The 23,067-nt window shown below is 38.7% G+C and overlaps 1 protein-coding gene across 5 annotated transcripts in view; it reads left to right on the plus strand.

Annotated features, from left to right (window-relative positions):
- ARID1B (AT-rich interaction domain 1B) overlaps nucleotides 1-23,067 on the plus strand; it is a 325,125-nt gene that overhangs the window by 181,452 nt on the left and 120,606 nt on the right. The window lies entirely within an intron of this gene.

The following is a 23,067-nucleotide window of genomic DNA, read 5'->3' on the forward strand; positions in this document are numbered from 1 at the left end:
GCAACTCAGAAATTGTACTTGTTGTCTGCTTGGCAGTCTGCTGAGTAAGCCACTTTGTTCAGGCCCTTTTTCACAGAGCATTTTGAGTAGGAAGTAGTGCATTGAACAGCTGCATCACCCTGTGTTCAATTGTAGATCAGCGTGTGGCGGGCCGTGTGTGTTGGAGAGACGACTTCAGACCCACCCAGCTACATGGATGGGCTGTGTCCTACCTAGTGCTCAAGTTTCTTTGGCCAGTGAGCATTGTGGTGATGACCACTGTTTTAACTGAGCACTAATAGCAGATTATTTTAATCAGGGCAGATTGTGTGTAGGCTATAACCATTTAGCCAGGAAGAGTGGATGGGGAAGGGAAAATGGAGATTGTAGGAGCAGTAGGCTAAATCATGACAGTGAAGAGTTTCCTGCGGCTGAAGGCCCATGTGCTGTGATGCTACTGCAGGTGGAAAAATAGCAGTGCTGTTACTATTAAGGTAAAAAGGAAAAGCAAGAAAATATTGAATAAGTTCTCCAGGTTTTATTGGAATACAATAAGCAAAATTAACCAGCAGGGAAAAAAAAAAGCTTTAAAAGTACATAAATATTCATGATGCCAGAATTTACATTGTGTCTATATTGTACATTTTTATGTTGATATGTGATAAAGTGATTTCAATAAATTATTAGAAAACAAACAGAGCTACTCTGGTATTATTTGAAGTATATAATATATGGTAGTCTGCAGTATTTTCTGATTTTTATTTAATACCCAGCAAGCATACAGAATATTCATTGAATATTTAATAAACCTGGAGGGTCAGCTCTTGTGAGCTCATCTCCATAATCCTTCAGACTAGGTGGGTAAAAAGAAATATTACTGATGATTATTTTTGCCAGTCACTTTCAGAGCTAAAAAAAAGCACTGTGGAGGAGGCTTTTGAGTTTTTTTCATGGCTAGATTTACAAGGTGTTTTTATGTCTTGTCATCCTGATGGACATCCTTTGAAACTCCTTTTTATTACAAAAAGTTTTAAGAGTTTTCTGTTGCTAAGCTTCTGTTTTGCAGAACTGAATTCAGTTTGTTGCTAGCTCTGACCATCAATGTCCAGACTGCACAGCATCTTTTTTCCTAAGATTGGTCTTCAGAACCATCAGGATCTTTTAACCTCTCTTATAATAGTAGCTTTATGTTATATAGTGAACTAACTATGCCTAGGAATGTCATGTACTTTTTATCAATCAAAAAGAAAGCTAAATGTATCATCCAAAACTTGTTAATCCCAGAATTTATTTTTGCTGTCTATTTAGAGATGCTGCAAAAGCACTTTCTTCCCTTCTCTCCCTTGACATGCTTTCCTTACTGTCTGTCTCAATGACAAATAAATGCCAGTGTCTCCATTACATTAACAGATGAGTTTGTGTGCCAGTAGGGAATGTGTATAAGCAAAATTTTTAAAATGAAAAATAGGTAATTTTATAAATTAGGAAGTAAGTTGATATGATAACTCAGTTGGCCACCTAACAGTTGAGAAGGATGTAAGGTTAAAACTTTGCACCATGCAGTGATTTCCTTGGTACCTGCTTTTAGCCTGAATTTTCCTCCAGGGCTATTGTAGACTGTTGAGGGGAGCTATCTTTTTTGGGTTTGGGTGTAGAATATGTCTCAGCTTGAAACACTGTAGGGCCCCTCTGTATGCAGGAGCAGAAGCACAGTTTGCTGCAGGGGATGACTCTTCTTTTGACTGCATCCATTCCACCTATCCTTAGATGCCACTTAGTTTTAAGCTGTTGACAGGCTGTGTTGCCTGTAGATACATACAAGAATAGTGTCTTTTAAAAAAGGATATTTGTAGACTACTAAAAGAATGTACAATGTCATTTGTTATTCTTAAAATCTCCATGATCTCAGTCTCATGGTAAATATGCATACTGGCAGCAAATGGGACTGTTTCTCAGGAAAAGGTGCTGAATGAGACATCAGAACATTGTTCAGCTTCGCTGTAGTTATCATTGGCAAGGTGAAGACCTGGCTGATGTAGATCTGGCCCCTTGAATGGCTGAGTCTTGGATGATGATCATCATCCTCGTAAGTGTTTGTAGAAATCAGCTACAGGATGCTTTTGATACAAGTTATGCATATTGATTTAGACAAAATAATTCTTATTTTAGAAAATAAAATGAAAACAAAAGAAATCGTGTCAAACTTTCAAAATACCCAGGGAAAAGGCACCTTGAAGTACCAAATCCTGTCTTTACTCCTTGAGCACGGAACAGGTGCAAATTGTGAACCATTAACAGCAGTCCTTAAAAATGTTTACTCCTCCTCAACTTATTAATAAGTAAACAGTCTTCCCCAAACAAATGTAGGACATAAGGCATTTATTAGAGTAAAAATTACATTTATTATGAACTTCTTATTTTCATTTTGTGCATATGTGAGACCAGTACTGTTTAAAAGGCCATAAAAATCTAAGCACATTTTTAATCAGTTTTAAAAAAAAAGTTGTTGTTTGATAATTATAAGTATGTCAAATAAGTACAGATTTGATTGCATTGCTGTCCAAAGCTTTCTTTTGGTTGACTAGAAGGAAGTAAACCCATTCAGCTTTCTGTGCAAGTAATTTTACCGGGAGGAGCAAGCTGTTGGTGTGCTGTAACAGCTCTTTCAAAGATGGTACATACACATGGTGTTCAGTTCAGTTTACACTTTTATTTGTGTGTGTGCTTGAATGCATGTTTGTTTTTAAAGAAAAAAAACCTTCCAGCTTTTGACTGGTTCTTTTGTTTCAATATTTAGAAGGGTTGTGATATATGTGTGGTTATGCATGTAGAGATGTAGGGGGAATGACCACGTAGCAAATCATGAGCAGCTGATAGGTGATCTGGGACAGGCTTAACAGTTAGGCCTGGTTTGTTCAAATTCTGATGAGAATAAACTTGCATACATAATAAGTCCTTCAAAACCATAATTGCCAAGAAAGTAAGGGTAGAGTAAGAGCTCACTCTTACTCTATAGATGAAGTGATATCTGCCCAAGTCTGCAGTCAACACACAGGAATGTATTTCCAAGTTGGAAACTGTTTGAGTCCCATTAATCTTACTAAAGCCTAATGATGATTTGTAAAATACTAACAGTACCAATTTATTTTGTGTTTATTTTAGCTGAGTAGGAAGTTAAATTTTAGCAGATGGGACCAGTGTTTGCAGATGGCAGAGAAAATAGGAGGAATACAAAGATGTGAAAAAGAAAGAGAGAAAAAAAAAAAGGTGCCCAGGGCAGAAGTAAAAGGTAAAATGTTTAACCATTTTGAATAATGCTCATTTAAAGACCAAGGCAATGAACAAATAAAAATAGTACTGTGGGAGTTTTTTAAATCCTCCTAAGAGATTCAGATGCTCAATTTCCATTAGAACCTTTTTATCCCTGAGGTAGAATTGAAAATCTTAGTGTGAAAGGTTGGTTATTATGTAAAGATTTAACTCACATTTTATTGTTGTAGGAGCTGCATCTTGGCATCAGTTGGAATTATGGTGTCAAATGCAGTAGCACACGCTTCATGCAGGCTGCAAAGGGTGTCTGGCCCTCTCTCAAGAACAGGATGCCTGACTTTTTAAATACCTGCACTCGGTTTGCTCTCCCTCCCTTTCCCTAAAGCTTTTACTGTCAGCATCCGCCTGACCCAAATACTGTAGGTTAGGGAGGCTTCATTCAGTTAAGCCTGGTGAGATCACCTGGTGCACGTGTCCCAACCTGTCTGTGGAGCTGTGGAGCGCCATCAGCCGTGTTGGCAGCGCTGGCCACAGAGCCCGCCCTCCGCAGCTAATGCCGAGGTGCAGTGATCCCAGCTTAGTGCTGCATTAATATAAATAAGTTTGTTAATGGCAGTCCAGCAGCTACATGTCAGAAGGCTCACAAGTTTGTGCAACAGGAAAAGATACACTTCTGTTCCCACAGTGGGGGAGCTCCACCAAGAACAGGACTTTCTTATTTGCTAGCGAGCTTTAATCCTTCCATTGTGTGTCGTTTTAAGCTGTGTTGTGATGTAATTGGCTTAATCATTACTATTATGTTGCTTTGCACAAGTTAAGATTGTAATTTGACATATGGAAATAAATCGCAACTGGATTAGTGATTTGCAGGTGTCATTTAAAAATGGGGCAGGGAAGAAAGCCTTTCATATTTTGCAAGTGGCATGTTTGCTTATGTACAGAGGCAGAATTAACCACACAACTACATCTCACACTGGTTTGAAGCAGGAGAGAGCTTCACCTGTTCTTTTCTGGGACTGTGTGCTGCTGGGGTTGAGGAAAAAGAATCTAATTCCCGATGGATGTGTTCACTGTAGGAGTGATTTTATGTTTCCTTTGCGGAAGACAAATACAGGAGTAAAGCTTTCTCTTTGATCGAGAAATCAGCATAATGGAGAGACAGCTCTATCAAAGAAATACAGCAAGGGTGGTATTTCTGATGTGGATATGTCTGTATGGTGGAGCTTCCAGCATTGTTCGTGGAACTAGCCGTATTTTTTGTTTTATGACACAACATAAAGTGATGACCTTGTCTCCATAATTTAGTAACTCTGTAAGTTGTTTAGAGAGTCTATTCCTAAGTCTTTTAAAGTATGTGCTGCTGGATTGCATTTTTAAAGTGTTCTTTCTCTGATATAGGATACATGTTTTAAGAATCAAATATGCTCAGGACTAAAATACTTTTCCTCCAAAACATACTACTTTTACTCGAGTTTATTAAGGTGTCTTTTGGGTTGCTTTGGTGGGGGAGTGTTGGGCAGATTGGGGAGGTTCATACTTTCAGGGGAGGGGTTTTGCTTTCCTCTACCTTGTAGATGCTGCATTATTGCAACAATCAGCACATCTTGGTGCATCTTCTGTAGTCTACTTATTTTCATATCCCAGATAGCAGAAGTTCAAATCCCGAGGGTAAATTGAGCTACACAGTGTAGCTATGTGTCAGCTTCCTGGTTTGAAGCGTAGGACATCAAAGGGAATACATTTGGTGGCTGACTGTGAGTTATGACTGTGCAAACCTAGAAAGAAACTGTTGTTCTTGCAATATCTGTAACAGAACCCTTGAGCTATGAGATGGAGATGGCAGGAGATAAAATTGAGAGACATGTTCACAAGAGACGTTTTTCTTTTTTTTTTTTTCTTTTAATGTATTAGTTTGATTGCAATAAAATAATACTTCTTGGAAAGAAAAAGAAAATAACCAATTGAAAGGGAAGAAAAAGTAGACATAAAAAATTGTTCTCTTCTAATGCTTGCCTTATTTAAGACAGCTTTCTTTTGTTGAAAACTGTAGGCAGCCTTTGCTCCTGCCATCTGGTGGTTGCTAATAACAGTTGCATCTTCAAAGCCAAATTAAATTGTTTTAAAGCCAATTAATCCTTTTCAGAAGAGAATATTTTCAAGGGTCAGAATTATCTCTGTCTTGATGTGTTGACACTTGGATTGTCTGTGTGTGCTTAGTATATGGGAAAATATAGAGAAATGAGTCCTCATTTACATCTGTCTTTGCGCTGTTGACTTAGCTAGGAACCTGGGAGTTGTAAATAAGTTTTCGGGTTTGTTTTAGCTTAGAAAAAATAGATCCTCATATTAACCTCCAGTAAATTCTGTTTTGCTACTCATAGGAGAGTTAGGATTGCATGTCTCCCCAGTTCTGTTTTTCATTTCTTTGTGGACTTGTTTCACCTGAGGTGTTCAGATGACTAAAAGGATTTTCCAACCTCTTTTCTTTGACTCACTGTTAAAGTTGTGTTTTGGGGTTGCTGAAGTCTCCTGAGTGCCCTCCGTACTGGATGTTTTCAAAGAGTAGAGAATGGCATTATAGCAGGGAACAAGGTGCTCTTTTTGTATTTTTAGGGACCCCTTACAGATGTATCAAAGTGTTTTAAAGTACTTATAACTAAGTAGCGGCAACACCAACGGGTTTCTTTCTGAACAGCCTGTGCGTATCACTGCTATGCTATTTGTGACAGTCCAAAAAAACATAAAACCAAGAAGCTGTGATCATGTTTTTCAAATTTCATCTCCTTAACCAATAGTTCTTAATGTCTAGTAAGTTTAGTCTCAATAAATACCTCTGTGGTTTGTGGGGTTTTTTCCCCAATTAGTTTTATACTAATTAAGAGATAGACCAAGAGATTTATGGCCATAAGTTCCTTTCCATCCATCATACAGTCCTAATTGTGGTCCAGCTTTGTCCGGAGAGTTGCAGGCAGTAGAGGAGTGTATCCAACCACCTTGAGTATGGAGGGTGATTCCAAACAACACCCACTTGTGGAGCTTTGTCCCACTTCCCATATGGAGAAAATTTTAAAGCTCCCTGGGAGGATGGAAAAAAGTGCAGGCTTCCTGGAGATTGTGATGCCTCCTTGTGCTGTGGAGGTGGGTCTGGACAATTCCATAGCAATCCTGCATGAAGAAGAAAAGACAAAATGATACACAGAATAGGAGGAAAAAAGCTATGTTAGCTGAGAAGACCCACTTGTCAGAAAGTCCAGCTTATCTGGATAAATAACATAATAAGAGTTGGTTCTCTCCTCCTTGTGCCCCATGCCCACACTACTCTGGTCTCTGAAAAGACAAGGCAAGGTGAGGCATTTGGGAGGGCCTGTCTCCTGTGGCAATGTCCCTGTGTGTACAGCATGTCAGACTTTCTTGGATATTTCCTTTTTTCTGCCAGTGATCCAAGCTAGCCATAAATACATGTTTAATGTTCCTTTTCAGCATGAAGTATCTCATGGTGCTTGCAGAATAAATACTGATGGCCTCAGGGTTAGGCTTAGGCAGTTTACATGGGTATGTGGTAACATTTATTTTACAAAGCTCCCAAGTACTCTGTGGCAAGCTGGAGTGAGCACAGATGGTAAACGTGCCTTCCTCAGCACCCTTGAACATCGTTGGCCTGTGGTTGGCCCCGTGCCCTGCAACCAGCTGGGATTAATGCTAAGAAAATGTAAACTGCTGTCTTTCTTCCTACATCATCTTTATTTTGGACATACATAAATGTGATTAACAGCCTTCCTCTCCAGTACTGCGCAGTTTAGGTTATCAAGGTGTGGATGTGGCCACATTTTGGATTTTGATATGAATTTAAAGCTCCCATTGCCTTTCTGAGAGTACCAGTGTGGAGGTTTCAGAAGATGTGTATGCAATTCAAAGCAACTGTTAGGTATTTGCTCAAGTGATGTCTGTAAGTAAGAATCATGGAATGGTTTGGGTTGGGAGGAACTTTAAAGATCATCTAGCTTCAACCCTCCTGTCATGGACAGAATACCTTTCAATTACATGAGGTTGCTCAGAGCTCCATCCAAGCTGGCCTTGAACACCTCCAGGAATGGGGTACCCACAGTCTGGGCAATTTGTTCTAATGCTTCATGACCCTCACTGTAAAGGCTTGGCAACTAAGTTTGTTTTTCTGATTGATAAGTATCTCTCTTTGGGTGGTCCTATGCCCATTTAGATTGCCACTATACTAAAATGAACTGCTGCAACGTTGAACCATCCAGCTTTTGTGGTGGCACCAGCAGCAGCAGCAATCCATATTTCCCCTTGCTGCTTTTATGTAGAGGCAGTCTGTAGTATGGTTTTTCCCTTTCCAGACTTCATAAAAATGTCAGAAGAAGGCAAAATTTGGTACTGCTTTCATGGTGGGAATATGCATCTCCTCAAAGGTTTGAACCCACCATTTAACACCAGTCACTACATCACAGCGACTTCAGTTTCTACCAGAGAAAAAGAATTTATTTTCTCAGTCTTCCTTCTGTTACTCATTAAATTTTAACTGGTGGGTGCACTCAGGCAGCCTGAGTCTGGTGTGCCTGAGCTGTCTGGCTGGGTGTGCTGCTCAGCATCCTCCCTCGCTCAGCTGCCTCCTGTTGACATGTAAACGGGGGTGATGCTTGCCGGATCAGGCGGGTCCTTTACAGTTCCGTGTGGCCCCTTTGATTTACACTGCTGATTTGGACTTGGAGGGAGTATCAGATTTACCAAGTCATCTAACAATCAGAATACAAAGTTTGCTTGTAAATACCTGCACATTTTAAATAAATGTTGAGGCAGGTGGTCTCTTTGTTTAGGGGTGGGAAGAGAGCAGTTCAGAATATTTGCAAATAGTTTGCTGTTTCTCCTTGATGGGGTGAGCAAGTTAGACCAGATTTCTTTTTCTTCTGTAAATTCTACCTGATTGTACAACTGGTGGGACCAGAACCGTGCCCTCCAGCAACCAACACCACCTTGCTACAGAAAGCATGCTCCCATTCAGATTGGGACTTAAAACAACAAAAACCCCACAAGTATTTATTTTTTAATAAAGCACTGTTAATGTGTTTGCCTTTTTTTTTTTATAGCATACTTTTTTAGCAGCATGAAATACAGATATAGAAAAAGATTCAGATTTCTGCTACGTGGCTGCTTCCCCTAATTTCAGAATTGGCCTGTTAAAACTAATGCTAGGTTTGAGGAATGGGAGTTGCAGAGAGGAGCATGAGAAAGTTATTGGGTAGACAGATGTGATTTAGGTTTTCATTTCCCCTGTTTTTTTCCCTGAGACAAGGACAGGTGTGTATCATCGTTCAGAGCTGTGCTTTGCTGGGAAAAGTGCTGTTGATGTGTTGCAGATTCCAAGAGGAAAAAACAATGACAATAATGCAGAATCTGGGGCTTTTTACTGAACATGTATTTCTTTTAGAGAAGATATAATTTTTTAACTCTGAGGATTCAATTGCTTGACTTTGCTTTTTAAGAATTTCTTCTTGTGAGAAGGAGTTTTCTAGTGAATTGGGATATTGACAGATAATTCTATTAGATTAGGATGACACTGGGAAATCTTGTTTTTCTAGGTCATTCCTTTGATTTTCTTGAACAGTTAATTATACAGTGCTTTCATATTTTTTATATAGGAGGATCAAGATTACAGAGAATTTTGGCATGATATTCATATTGTTGCAATGCTTTACATTGTTTTGTACTATACACATGTGAACTATTGTGACAGATTTCCAGTGTAACAATCATTTTGTGTGTTTTAGGATTTCACTACTAAATTCTTTCTACTACATGAAATAGACAGCAGATTAATTTACAGTCTCTTTACTAAAACTTGCCTTACCATTTTAATCTGAAGCAAAATAAGCATTATTTGTACCGTTCAATTTAACGTGGCTGTCTGTTTTCATTCCATCATCCAGTTCCACCCCCCACTTATCAAGATCTGTTTGAATCTCCCTGACTCTCCTGTGAAACTTCCTCACGGTGCTATTCCTTGTGTCAGAGCTGATGGACTGAGTGCCTTGTACATGTAATTTATATCTAGGGTGGTTTTACCACTTCATTCCCTGGGCAAGGGCTGTGCCCCGATGGAGGGATGTACACCTTAAAATCATCTGTGGGAAGAGCAGTTAGAATACAAGCTAATTTAAAAATTAATAAATGTATTTTAAGAAATGAGTTAACTGCTGTTTATGAAGGAAAGTAATGAAGTGAATCATGCGGAACTGGTTTTTGTTGCATTGAAGTAACTAAATACCATTATAGCATATATGATTCTGCAAAAGTTTTACAGTACTGTAGGTATGTAGGCTGTTTATATGCTTATTAACTTGTAGGTTTGTTTAGCCATGGTGTGTGCAGAATGCTGCCAAGGTCAAAATTGTTCAGATTCCCCAAGTACCACTGAGGGAAGGAATTACGTTGGGTAAAGCATTGGGGTTTTTTATTTTTATTTAGGTAACCTCTTTTATTTTCTTTTTTTTGTTTGTTTGGTTTGGTGGGGTTTTTTTTTTGGTTTGGTTTTTTTTTTGGTTGGGTTTTTTTTGTTTTGTTTTTTTTGGTGTTTTTTTTGGTGTTTTTTTTTGTTTTTTTTTTTGTTTGTTTGTTTCTTTTTTTTTTTTTTACCAGCAGTACTGTGGAAAAGGATCTTGAAGGAGAAATTGGGGGATGCTGGGTTTGGAAACAGCATGGAATTAAGGAAATAGGATTAGAACTTCAGTCTTTGGTGGAGCAAATGTTGAAGGTGATTACAATACTCTTAGGATCCGGTGTGTTGTCTGGCTTAGTTATAGAGAGGTTTGAAAAGTGAGAAGGAGAAGTTCAAACTTGATACAGTGAGCAAGGGAAAGCTAATGGAGCACATTAAAAATGCAAGCTGACCTAGATATACTGTTGAATGGTGCCATGTGGTGTGCAGCTTTATATGGCAGGCTGCAGCGCCTTGTTGACCAGAATAAAAGCTAAAAAAGCTGGTGATAATACCACATTGTTTACAAGTTGAAAGAAAAGATAGAACAATTGGACTGTCCTGTTCTATTTCATAGGTGACGTCAAGAAAAACAACAATTTTTCAACATAAAAACAGCTATTGATTTATGTTAAATGTATACATTTATTTTCAAAAAAAACTACAGAAATCACTTTTGAGGAATGGTCAAGGTGCATGTCTCATTTCCACAAGTGTGTCTGCTTTCTGCTCTCCTGTTAAAGCTGCATATACACAGAACCCTGGAAGAGGGAAGAAAAGTTGATACTATGCTAGGAGTTAGTTGATCAGAGCCAAATTTTTTCTCTTTGGAATACAATGATATTCCAAAGAGTGGAAAAGGGTGGCAAAATCCAGCCATTAATTTTATGGTACTTTACTTCCAGATTAACTTTGAAGAAGTGTTTTAAGAGATGTGAAAGTATCAGAAAATGTTAATATGATATTATTTTTCAGATAATATCTGAAATACTAAAATAAATTTTAGCTGCTGTTTGAAACTTGATGGTAAGTTATTCATTTTGGTACTGAGACAATTTGAACTTGGAATTATTATCTTACTTATAAATACCAAAAAAGCTTACAGAAGAAATATTGACATCCCTCTCCACCTATCTCCTGCCCCATCCTCCTGCCTTGCATCTGCCTTAGCTCTCCTTGAACTGTGTAAATGCAGGCATATATGATTGGTAAATTATATATTTTTATAGGACTAGGTGGTTTGAAATTGATTTTTTTTTCCTAGGGCTGTATGTTATAATGCATTTTCAGTTGGTAGAATAATAATAAAAAAGGCTGGCATGTACCTGTGATGCATTTGATTCCACCCTGCAGTGACTCATTGTGGATCTCTTACAGCTAAGTGCTTGTTCCTTGTGATCAGAGGAAAATGCTACACACCTTCTGCTTCGTGCCTATTAAATTCAAGTTTCTATTGTAGGCAGCATTACACAGCTATCTTTGAGAATTAAAGGGAGGAAAAATATGAAGAACAGTAAGTGAAGTGAAAATTCAAAAAGCCACTTTGTTCGCCCTCAGCCCTAATTCTGATTTTTAATGCATTCCTGTTCTCATGCTTGCTTCTTCCAAATTTACAAATTTTTCTTTTATTCAGAGCCCCGGCCTTTGGTACTGTGTTGAAATTAATGACCGTAATGGCATTTGCTCTTTTCTGTCTCCTGGAACCTAAATGATGGATACCAATCTTTTAAATCCTGTTATGTTAAATATAAATACAGTTCCTTTATCCAGACCAGTATTTTTAGTTGAAGAAGGGATTGTTTTCTCCAGTTAGGTTATCATTTTTCCCCATCACCTTTTTCATTCCCTGAGGGACTGGTCTGGGGAACAAAGTGTCCGTGTTCCTGGGAACAGAAATAGATTGTTCCATTCATAATTTAGTGATCTATTTCTGTTTGGCAAAGTTAAGCACATGCTTAACTTCAGGTCTGTGATTAAATCTCACTGACTCCAGTATGACTTAAATGCTTTGCAAAACTGTGACTTTTATTCCTATTTCACCATCACATCATTCCTTCAGTCTCATTACTCTTTTTTTTCCCTTTTTTTTTCCCCCCTCCTCTGCCATGCTGCAAGTTGACTGTGCTTAGTGTCAGCAGTTTATGTTCTGCATGTTTAATGAAGGCTACGGCTCAGCTCAGCATAGCCCTTCCCCTTACGCTAACAGAATTTTGATAAATGAGATTTCCTCGTGTGGAGAGCCAAGAAGAGGCTTTGATGGGAAAAGGCAGGGCATGAAATCAGCAGGTGTCAGGGTGTGCAAATCACAGGCGTTTTAAACCAAAACCAAAATAAAGTAGTTGTTATGACGAACTGTCTTCAAAATGTGTAGCTTCCTATGAAGCACAAAAAGGATTTAACAATACACCATCAAAACAAAAGTAGATTTGGAAAGCAGTAATCTGAACCAATGTGTTCCTATCTTCCTTCTTGCTCTGTATTCCCCGTGCCTACCACCTCAATTGTCAAAGTATGCTATATATAGGCAATTGGATTACAATAATTATTGCTGAGTTTAGCACGTGGAAATGTGTTTCAGTTGTGGTTTATATCCTGTGTTGATCCAAACCACGAGAAAAATCTATTTTATGCCCATTCAGGTTATTGACTGCAATAGAGGGAACTAGCGGTAGATAAAAAGAAAGTGCCAGCAGATATTGGAAAAATCTTCTCAACTAAGGTGCACTTCTATGATCCTTCCTCCTTTCCTGTTTATATGTTCATTTTTCTGATACTGCTCACTGCATTCTCCCCTCCCACCTCTATCCCACATTTCCAGTCTTTCTTCTTCATGCAGATTTAGCTTGTTCAGTGATCGATTTCCTATTCAGATTGTATTGCTGTGTAATTTTTAAAAAATGGTTTTGTGTGCTAGCATGTGCCAGTGAGGTATTGGATTGTTGAAATAACATCAAATTCTTCACTGAAGATTATAATCTGACATAAATGATTCAAGGGCAGTAATGGATCCTCTACCTAAAACTGGAGCTATTTTATTACCTTAACTAACATTTCATAGAAGTTTCTGCAGCTGTAGTGGATTAGCAGTGGGTTGTTTTCATTGGAGAGATGAAGAGAAAGGACAGTTGGTATGGTTATAGTAATTAATAAATAACATAGTTAATTACTCTGCTGGCTCTCCACTGTGTTCAGAGATTAATTTAAATCAATTTGCACTTGCTTCTATTAAAATACTCAAAACTGGTTTTTATACATGCATGTGGAAATATCAAATTTATGTAGACAAAGCTGTGTATTTAAATATACATATAAAATTTTATTTCTTATGTATCTGTGTTTAGTTACGTAGGCTTCTTCCTCTTTTTTTGGCAGGATTTTTGCATGGCTTCAAAAGAGATAATTGCTGATCTTGTAATTTTTTCTTAAGTTGGTTCATATCATACCTGGCCACTAAGTCTTCCTGATGTCTGCAAAAAGTTTCTCAGAATTTTCTGCTCGCCTCCAATTGCTCTCCTTCCCTGCTGTCAGTCAGGTGCTGCTGGGGCCTTGCACAGCTGGGAGAAGCTCGGTGTGACTGCAGCACTCCTCCCTGCAGCAAACCAGTACCAACCCCAGGTACTCCAGCTCTTTCTGGGCCATTGTTTTGTGCATTCCATGTTGGTGCCAAAATGGAAGTCACAAGTTTAAAGTCAAAATACATGAACAGAGAATTGTGTGAATCACATTATCATCAGGCATTTGTGTGTACACACACACACACACACACACACACACACATATATTGTGGCACAGGCCCAGCTGCTGGTAGGGATGTGCAGAACTATTTGGTTTGTAAATTACTTAGTCCACCACTCTCCCATTGGCTTTACCAGGGAGTCAGCATTATTTGAACTAGTGGGCTCTCAAGATTTGTTTCAGACACCTTTTTCTCACAGCAAGTGAGAGTTGGGCTAAAAATAATCTTGGATAGGACTGTGCAGAGAATCAAGTTGGTACTCCATGGCCCAGAAGGAGAGCAGTGTGGGGCAGATAATAAAGTCTTTTTTGCAGTAATTTCTAAAATACTGGATTATCTTCTGAAATAATTAAAAGTAATTAAAAACAACACCTTATATGACAGCACCTAGTTCTTTTTTTCCTGCTGCATCTATTGCTGCAGTTTCTTCTTGTTGATCTTTACTGTGAATATACATTTTGCCAAAGAGCATTGCTCACTAAGGTTTGGAGTTTATAATATTTTACAGTGAGTTAAAGTAATTATATCTAAACTATGACAGTGTAATTTAGAGATTGCATTCCATACATACCCCCTTTTATCAAGTTCTGGCGTCTTTCTGCTAAGTCTGATGAAATATACATTTCAAATCCCAAATGTGCACACGCTTAAAAACCAGCCCTACTGAGAATGCCTGTTGCTTCATGGTATTGGCCAGGACATCAGTGCCTTACCTTTACATCGCCACTGTGCAAATGGTGCTGTGCTAAACTGCAGCAGGAACCTCGCTCCTGGGGGAGCTGGCCTGGCCTATCACACCCTGTGCTCTGTGGGTGGCTGCCACAGACCTGGGGGGGCCAGTGCCACCCTGGGCTGGATGCTCCTGCTTAACCATAAATATCTCAAGAGCCCTCAATTAGAGGTCTTCCCAAAACGCAGAGTTGTGTGGAGCCTAAAGTCTACCCAGAGCTAGGTGCCCTGGTGTACAAAATCTGAAATGAACTTCCAGTGAGGCCCAGATGATTGCTGTGCTTCAGCAGAGGAGAAGAATCTGCCTTCTCACTTTGCTACTGGCACATCTTTAAGGTGTGGGGGGAAAAAATAAGGCCTGTCAGGGCTGGATAAATTTCCAGATCCTTTTCCGGTAGAATTGTCTCTTCTTATTTTAGTCTTGCACTTCCAATTTTGCTCTGCAAAGTTATTTGAGTTCAGCATGTTCTAATTTAAAAGTGAAAGATGGTTTTTGCTACACTCAAATGCATGCAACCATTGCACTGTGGTCTCCTTGCATACTTCAGCAAGCCTGGAATGTCTCACTCCAGGGCTTACTTCCCTCAAGGCTCATCTCTCTGTGTTTTGATAAAGAGATGAAAGGTGTAGAAAAGGGCCGGTGTTGATTGGAAGTTCATTGTCTTGATCTTTGATTTATCCCCTTATCTAGATGTAGAATATCTTACACTTAAATATTTTAGTAACTTAGGGGAAAGAACTGTGAAGTAATATGTTTTTCTAAATTTAATTTTCGAAATGCCAGCAAGCTCAGTACATTCTGGGACATGTAACCTCAAAGCACAGAGAGTCTGAGTGAGCTACTCGACTATGTAAATTGATCAAACACCCATCGGTAGATTGAAGTGTACATATTTGCATATGTACACTTGTATATGACACTTGGTCTAGAAGAGAACGGATTTGCTTTGCTGGAAAGATGTTCAGTAAAAGTGAATATAATCATTTTGACATCTAGGGTAATAAGTTTAAGAGCAGGTTGCCTTGTTTCTGTAATTGGTTTTGCCCCCTTGTCATTTTAGTATTTTAAAAAAATTAGGCAAGAGGCCCCAAATAACAGGAAATAATGCTCACATGCAATGTTATCTGTTATTATTTAAAAGTTATGGCTCCCTGCTGCACAGCAAAGTTTGTGCTAGGAGGTGTAAGTGGAAAAGCTAGGTTCAGTTTCTGTCAATTTTGAGATTCCTTAATGCATACACTCTGAATTTTTGTGTGCTTGTTGAGAACATCTTGCAAAGGGCTTATGTATGTATGAAGTTCTGACTGCGTATCTGTAGAGCTGTACGTGCTCAATTGGAAGTAATAAAATCAAAGATTTTCTATACCTTGGGTCCATTTTGTGCATACTCTAGCAGCATGGATAGCAGTAACAGTTAACTCTTTGGTGAAAATAAAATAAGCCTGAGATTGTCACTGTAGATTGTTCTCAGCTCTGCTTGTTGCTTATGTGTCACTGCTGAGCTATAAGAAAGAGCATAATAAATTTAGGAGGAGTGTTGCGGGTGCCAGTCTTCATTTTCAAAAGGGCTGCGCAAACGTCTGGTGCTCGGCTCCTCCGTCCCAGAGGTGGCATCTGCCATAGCTGAGCAAAGGGGAAACGTTCCCTTTTTCACGTCATTGTGTAACAATGGAAAGACAGTTTTTTTAAGTGAATTTTGAAAGTTAGTTGCACATTGAATTATTCAAAATTGAAGTATAGTATTTCTAGATTTCAGAATGCTTTATAATAATTCATCTGTACATTTCTGTGGTAAATTGATACAAAGGAATTATTTGTAAAGAGATTGCAAATGGTTTCTATTCTTACATACGTATGATCTTGCAAATCAGAAAGGAAGCCATATTTTAAAACAAGTTGTTTTAAAGTGCATATATGTTAGCATTTTCATTCTGTAGTTGGATCTTGTCATTCCAGACTTAAAAAGGCTTTTTAGTACCTGGAACCAGTCTGTGAGGAAATTATAAGATAGATGATGTGATGAGCAGATGTCTAATTCCAAAATACTATTTGGACATTATCCAGGTTTTGGAATATTTTTCAGGGAGAGAGTCATAAGCAGTTTTAATAATTAATTTAGAGAAAGCACTTTTTGCAACCATTTGCTGAATGCAGTTACTTTATTAATTTATCTCATTTCTTTAACATTATTTATAGAAGAAAACCATGACATTTTACTAACCTGTCTTTAGGATGATGTAAGTTATTTAATAATGTGGATTTGAAAGTCCTAGATAACCAAAGATTATATCATTTCCTTGATATTGTACATACACTAAGAAATGTAATAAGCACATGTGCCTGCTTTCATTCATGCACACAGAGCAAGGGAATGAGAACAGCTATGCATGGAGCTGATTGCTTCCCATATATTTTGACTTAATTTTTGCGATAAGGGAGCTCTAATCCCATTTTTGAGACTATGTATGTTTTTCTTACAATCCTCCAAGCAGTAACTAAAATGCAGAGTATTATACTCTGTAATAAGAACTCAACTGTATTTTCTCTTGAATGGAAAATGCTGTTCCTTTGGAGACACTTGTATCCCTATGGCATAGGTGTGGTTATGCTGAAAGATCCATGGAAAAAATGAGGCATCATTCCTGTTACTGGTAGAATCCAGGTAGTGTAGGAAGTATTTTACATTAAAAGAGGTTCCTAAATTTCAGATTTAAGAATTTTGTGTCTGGGACATAATGCATCTTTTCCTCACTATGCTCCCACTCCCCAGGAAAAAAAGAGGGAAATGGGAAAACAACATTCTAGGGAAGGCAATTATCCTCTCAGCTTTATCTTCATACTCCTGTTTCACTCTGGAAAAGTAGTGACTGAGTGTTGCTACGACATTACATCTGTGCAATTTATCAAAGCTTATGGGATTTTTACTTGGGTTACAGAAGGCTCATTAGTCATCAAGTCAATTGAACATAGGTCATAATTATTACAGTATTAGAGCATTCTTGAAAAAGATAAATAAGTGTTAGAACTGTGAGATCTATTGGAATAAAAGTATTTTAATAAAAATGTCAGTGTTTTAACATCCTTCAAGATCCACAAAACAAACCTGAACCTGACTTTCAAATAAATTATAGTACTGCAACTGTTGATGAAAGTTTAGTGATAAAGGGATACTGCTGCCTAATTTTTGAAACATAAACCAATGCAATTGTGAAGGAAGGGACTGTATTTCTGCCTGTTTCTCTAGGACTGTCCTTAATGAGAACATAAAGACTTTACATCAAGGAGAGAGTTCCTGTGTGACTAAACTTCGCAAATCTATATGGTTTCAACAGTCCTTAGGTGTCAGTTTAAAGAGTGGTAGCTTATGGTTCCCTACTAACCAGAGAATGACTCCAGAGAATACATCTTCCCATCAGTTCTTGGATTTATCTTGCATGCTTTTTCTGCTGACTGTTCTTTTGCATTCAGACACCATGATAGTGTCCACTGTGAGCAGACTAATGTTCAGAGAAGCAAAGACTAATTTACAGAATTCTCCATCATCACTGTAAAGCTGAGGTTGGTGTTAAACCCATGCTTCCCCTGCCCCCTCCTCCTCTGTTTTGCTGGCTACCTTGTTGTATAGTTTATGTTTCTCTGTCTTTACAGTTTTGCAGACTGGCATTGTCCAGGACGATGAAAATTGTGTCTCATAATGTGCAAGGCAGCTGCAGCATGTCACATCTGCACTTTGTAAACATGAACACAGAAACTCCCTTGCTGGGTAGAAATTTGCATACACTTGCAGGCATTAAAATACTACATCTATTGGAACCCTTGGTAGAATTTGATCTGTTTATTGATTGCAGAATCTTGATTATTAATGAAAGGAAATAATGTTCCTGAATTTCAGTCCCAAGTAATGTAGATTTAAAAGGGGTTTTTTAAGCTTTTATTTTGTTCCAGGTTGTTGGTGGAGGAGTTTTTATAGCATGTTCTCCTTCCATCTGAAATTCTGGAACCTTTTCTTAAAAGCTGTTTCAAAGTCTTTCATATTTCCTGAGAAATTATTTATTAGCACATGATTTTGGATGTTGTTATTAGATAAATTGTCCTTTTCTCAAAAATATGAACTCCAGTATGTGTCTGGGTGTACCATCAAGCAGGCAAAATCCAACACTTAGGCCAAGGTTTTGATGTTTCTGTGTGATGAGTGTGCTTTTTATTTGTTTCCTTGTAACAGCTGAGAGCTATCCCGGTATAAATCCTATAAAGCAGGAAGTTGTGGAATTTGAGTTGTGTGATTTTAAGAATAATCCCTGCATTCTTTAGATTAGGTGTCTATCAGGAGGTTCTTTGACAGATGATGCTGCAGAAGGTGTTAACTACTCCTAGCTACTTACCAGAAGTTACAAACATCATAACCATGTAGGTATTTTGCAGTAGTCCAGACAGTTGTAGTTTAAACCATGGGACTCGGTTTGAGTTTCAGTATGTTGGTGCAAGTTTACATTCTCTTATGATTTTTCTGTAAAAGCAGCAAAGCAGAGAGGTAGACAGATAGAAGAACCCTAACCTTCATCGTTCAACTCTAAAGGTTTGTCAGGAACTGTAGTTACAGGACAAGGGCAAATGGCTTCAAACTGAAAAAGACTTAATTTAGATTTGATGCTAGGAAGAAATTTTTCACTGTGATGGGGTTGAGGCACTGGAAGAGGTTGCCCAGAGAAGCTGTGAATGCTGCACCTCTGGAATGTTCAAAGCCAGGTTGGATGGGGCTTTGAGTAGCCTGGTCTAGTGGAAGGTGTCCCTTTCCATGGCATGGGGGCTGGAACTCTAAGGTCCCTTCCAACCCAAACCATTCTACGATTCTAACCTGCCCCAGCAAGGTCTTTTGAAATAGGGCTGTAGAAACTTCTGCCCCTGTAAGTGAAACAAATTGTTAACAAGACTGTTTGCACTTCAAAATACGTCACCAGTTCCTGGGCAGGCTTTGTATTACAGGCTGCCAAATCCTTCAGCTTTTGGCTTTACCAGATGTATCCATTGAGAAATTAAGGAGACTTGTGTACCTCTGCAAAATTGGAGTTGGTCTTAGCCTGTCTCTTCATCGAGAAGTCGTTAATTTCATAAAGCTGGATGCTGCTGTTCAGGGAAAAAAGAAAGATAAAAAGGAAGAAGAAAAGCAGAACAGATGCATTTCTTAGCACAGGGCAATGTGAAAGGACAGTGTTTGTGAGTCTTGCTCAGGGACATGCTCTATGCCTTTAGATTGCAGGAATGAAGAAACTTCAGAGCTCTTGAACGCTTCTTATGAGCAGTAAATGCAGTGCAGAAAGAAAAGCAGTGTCTGTAGGGCTTTATAAGGGTTCCTGTAACAGCATTTAACTTAGTGGTTTTTTCAATGTAACCTGTGTGACCTGGCTGACTGGCCTTCATTTACTTTGCTGGGTTTTGTACAGAACAGGAGTGAAATCAGCAATTGCAGGAGGGAAATTAAAAATTTTTTCAAGTCTTTCTATCAGTTGAAAGCCATGATTTAAAGCCAATTTTTTTTGTTGTTGTCAATTGGCTTTGCCCCACGTCACATTGTTTTCAGTGAATCTGTTAAGAGTGACACAGTACCTAACATTATAAAAGGTAATAAGCTGGAATTTGGAAAGTGTCCTCCATCTATTTGTATGAAGTAAGCAGCTTGGAAGGCCATGAAACAGAGTAACACTGGAATTTTAAAACAGTGAAAATTTTATTTGTATAACTTCTCTATGCCATTGTTTCTCTAAAGCAAAGGTTCAAATGTGAAATGAGTTAAGATGAAAGGTGGTGAAAGGATACAGGTGGTAGGTCTTTTGTTGTGTGGCTCTTAGGAGAAGAAGCAGACTTTGGCCCTGTGGTGGCACATAGGAAAGAAGCAGCACAGGAAGCGGAATAGTTACATCTTTGTAAACACTCAGGTCAGTTCAGGGGACAGAAGCACAGGTCCTCCACCAGTATTTCCAATGTGAAACAGTCTCAAGCCTTGCTTTGCCCTTCTCACTTGTGCTGTAGCTGCAGCAGCTTGTGTGTGGGAAATCATTAGCACAGATCCTTTGGAAGACATGGGGGTAGGGAAGGTGTTTCTCTTTGTCCAATGCACAAGCTGTTATTCTTCCCTGCCCAGCTTTGTGAAAGGGATTTAATACCAAATTGTTCCCATAGCTGCACTATGGGACAGTGCTGGTACACAGAACTATATCATGAGAAGTTACACAAAATGAATTTAATAAATAAGGAAAACCCTCCCTATCTTGTTCAGTTCCATTTTGGAAAGCAAGGATGGGAAGATCACCACTGATTAAATGTGTCTGGTATTAAATCTGCCAATGAAAGAGAAATTATGCTGGGATAGAAATTTGAAAGCGGTTTAGAGAAAATTGGGGAGCAAAAAGATTAGGAAGAAGATGAAACATTAAATTGCTATTTTAAAATTATGATGCATTCTGGCTGAAACAATGTGTAAGCTCTCAAGTAATTAGTACAAGGAAGTAAAAGCAACCCTCTCCCTTTAGACCAAAATAGGTTTAGCTTGCCTAAACTTTACTTCCAGAAAATCTTGGGTTTTTGTCATTATGTGCTATTTAACCTTATACTGGGTAAAATTTGTAGTTATGCACAGAGCTAACAAAACAGCAGGAATGCACTATGCTAATGGTCTGGTTATTTGTCTAACTGTTCTTTTGCCTCAGTAGCATATTCTTCTCTCTTCTCTTCTCTTCTCTTCTCTTCTCTTCTCTTCTCTTCTCTTCTCTTCTCTTCTCTTCTCTTCTCTTCTCTTCTCTTCTCTTCTCTTCTCTTCTCTTTCTCTCTTTGGGGCTGAACAAGAAAATATGCTCAACCTGAGTCTGCTACCAGTGATGACAACAGCACAAATTTAGTACATCTCACTTAGAATTTCAAAGAAGATAATTTGGCTGTTAGATTTCAGAAGACTTTCCATGTTTGTAATACGTTTGAAAATTTCAACTGTGCTGACGTAACACTGTGGAAAATCTTCTTTTGAATTCAATTCATATCCTGATTTCCCAGGGCACTATTCATGCCCTCAACTTCTGGCTGTTGAGAAGATCTCAGACTGTTGAGCTGTTGCACTCCTGCCCTGTAGGGTAAGCAGATCCCAGGAGCACCCCCAGGCCTGGGATGGTCCCACCACCATCCACAGGTAGCTCCTCCATCAGACCATGGCTCTGAATCCCAGAATGGGGAAGTCTCAGAGCAAGTAGCTCACCTGAGATTAGTCCTGCACCATCAGTTTGAGAGCTTTGGGGAGGCTGCACAGGAGCCCATTAGCCATGGGGAATTTCTGTTGGTACTCTCATTTGCTCAGATTGAACACAGGAGATGGCAATGTGATGTTAATTTACTTTTGTCTCTTTGTTTAGCTAGTGAAACACTTGTTTTATGTTCAAATGGATATGTAGGATTTTAATCTAGATGTATTAAATAGACAACAAATAAAAATTATGCTTTGTGGGCATCTCACTAGTGTTGAAAACCAGAAGGCTAATGTCTGCAGTAAGCAGCACCATCTAAAGCAGTACCTAACTGTGTTAGATCTCATAAATCCTTTATACTTAAAGGAAAAGAAATTTTGCTTGCTCTAACATGAAATGTAAAACTTTGTACCTCGAGCAACAAACCCATCTGTCAAAGCTAGTCTGTAAAGCAGAGCCCCGCTGGATGATCTGAAGGGCAGAAAACAGCTGTGCTGTATTCCAGGCTGGCATTTGTTAGCAAATAGTCTTTGGGTAATATTTATCAATGTGCCGGTCTTCCTTTAAGAAAACCCAAACGGGTTGCGTGTGTATGTGCTGAGAAGTTTAGCCCCAAAGAACAAGTTTGGAAAGGCAGAAGGAAATGGAGACCTGCCAAGCCTGTTGGCTGGAGTCATGGACAAGAGCAAGGCCTGTCTGAACTGCCACTCAGTTTTTATTCTGCGAGTTTGCAGGGTTGGTGATTAGAGTGGCTTTCGCCCAATTATGCTGTGATTATTCCGCTGCACTGTAATTGACTGGGGAGATATGCTAATACCTGTCATTTGGGATGATAAAAGATGAGCGGAGGACGCAATGCATTATTTAGCTGGCTGTGTGATAGATGAGGGATGCGCAGAGTACTTTAATTGCTGAGAAGAGAGGTTAAGCTGAACGAACGGATGAATTAGAAATGAGTTTTTTTATGGCTTGTGGAAAAGTGAAATAAAGGGAAATGTGCTTTAAAACTGTAGCAGCAGATAGAAGCAAACACGACAAGACGCGGTCTTTTAGGCAGCTTACTTTCATAATTTAAATATATAAGACAAAACACGGTTTAGTGTTCAGTAAATAATAGTAACAATAATGATAAGAAATGCTCGGTGAGTTCGTATCCTTGCGAACAAAATCGTTGTAAAAGGAACTGGTTTTGTTTGAGGTAAAATTTGGTTATTTGGAACCTTTGCAATTTCTGTTGCAGTTCAGACCTTTAAAACCTTGTTTCTAAGGGCTGTGGTACCACTGGTGAATAATGTTTTGTGTGCACAGGTCAGCTATAGATTTACATAAATAATATCACGCATACACATACATATATACACACACACAAAATCTCTCGAGTATTTGTGTTATACAGTTAATAAGTGCACAGAGAGAGAAGTGAGAGAAAATGAATATTCATAACAGTTGGAGGAGTGTAATGATACAATTAGCAGGAGTATACAAATAACTCACAAGTGACACAGCTCTTACCCTTTGGGTGGGAAGGTCATTAGAAACTGTATCTTCTTTAAAAAAATAAAATAGCTAATGAGAAACAGCGAAGGCGTCCACTAATTTTCCTATTGTGTCATTCTTTGCATTTACACGAGCC

The sequence above is a fragment of the Agelaius phoeniceus genome, chromosome 3 (genome assembly GCF_051311805.1).
Source record: "Agelaius phoeniceus isolate bAgePho1 chromosome 3, bAgePho1.hap1, whole genome shotgun sequence".
Taxonomy (NCBI): Eukaryota; Metazoa; Chordata; class Aves; order Passeriformes; family Icteridae; genus Agelaius; species Agelaius phoeniceus.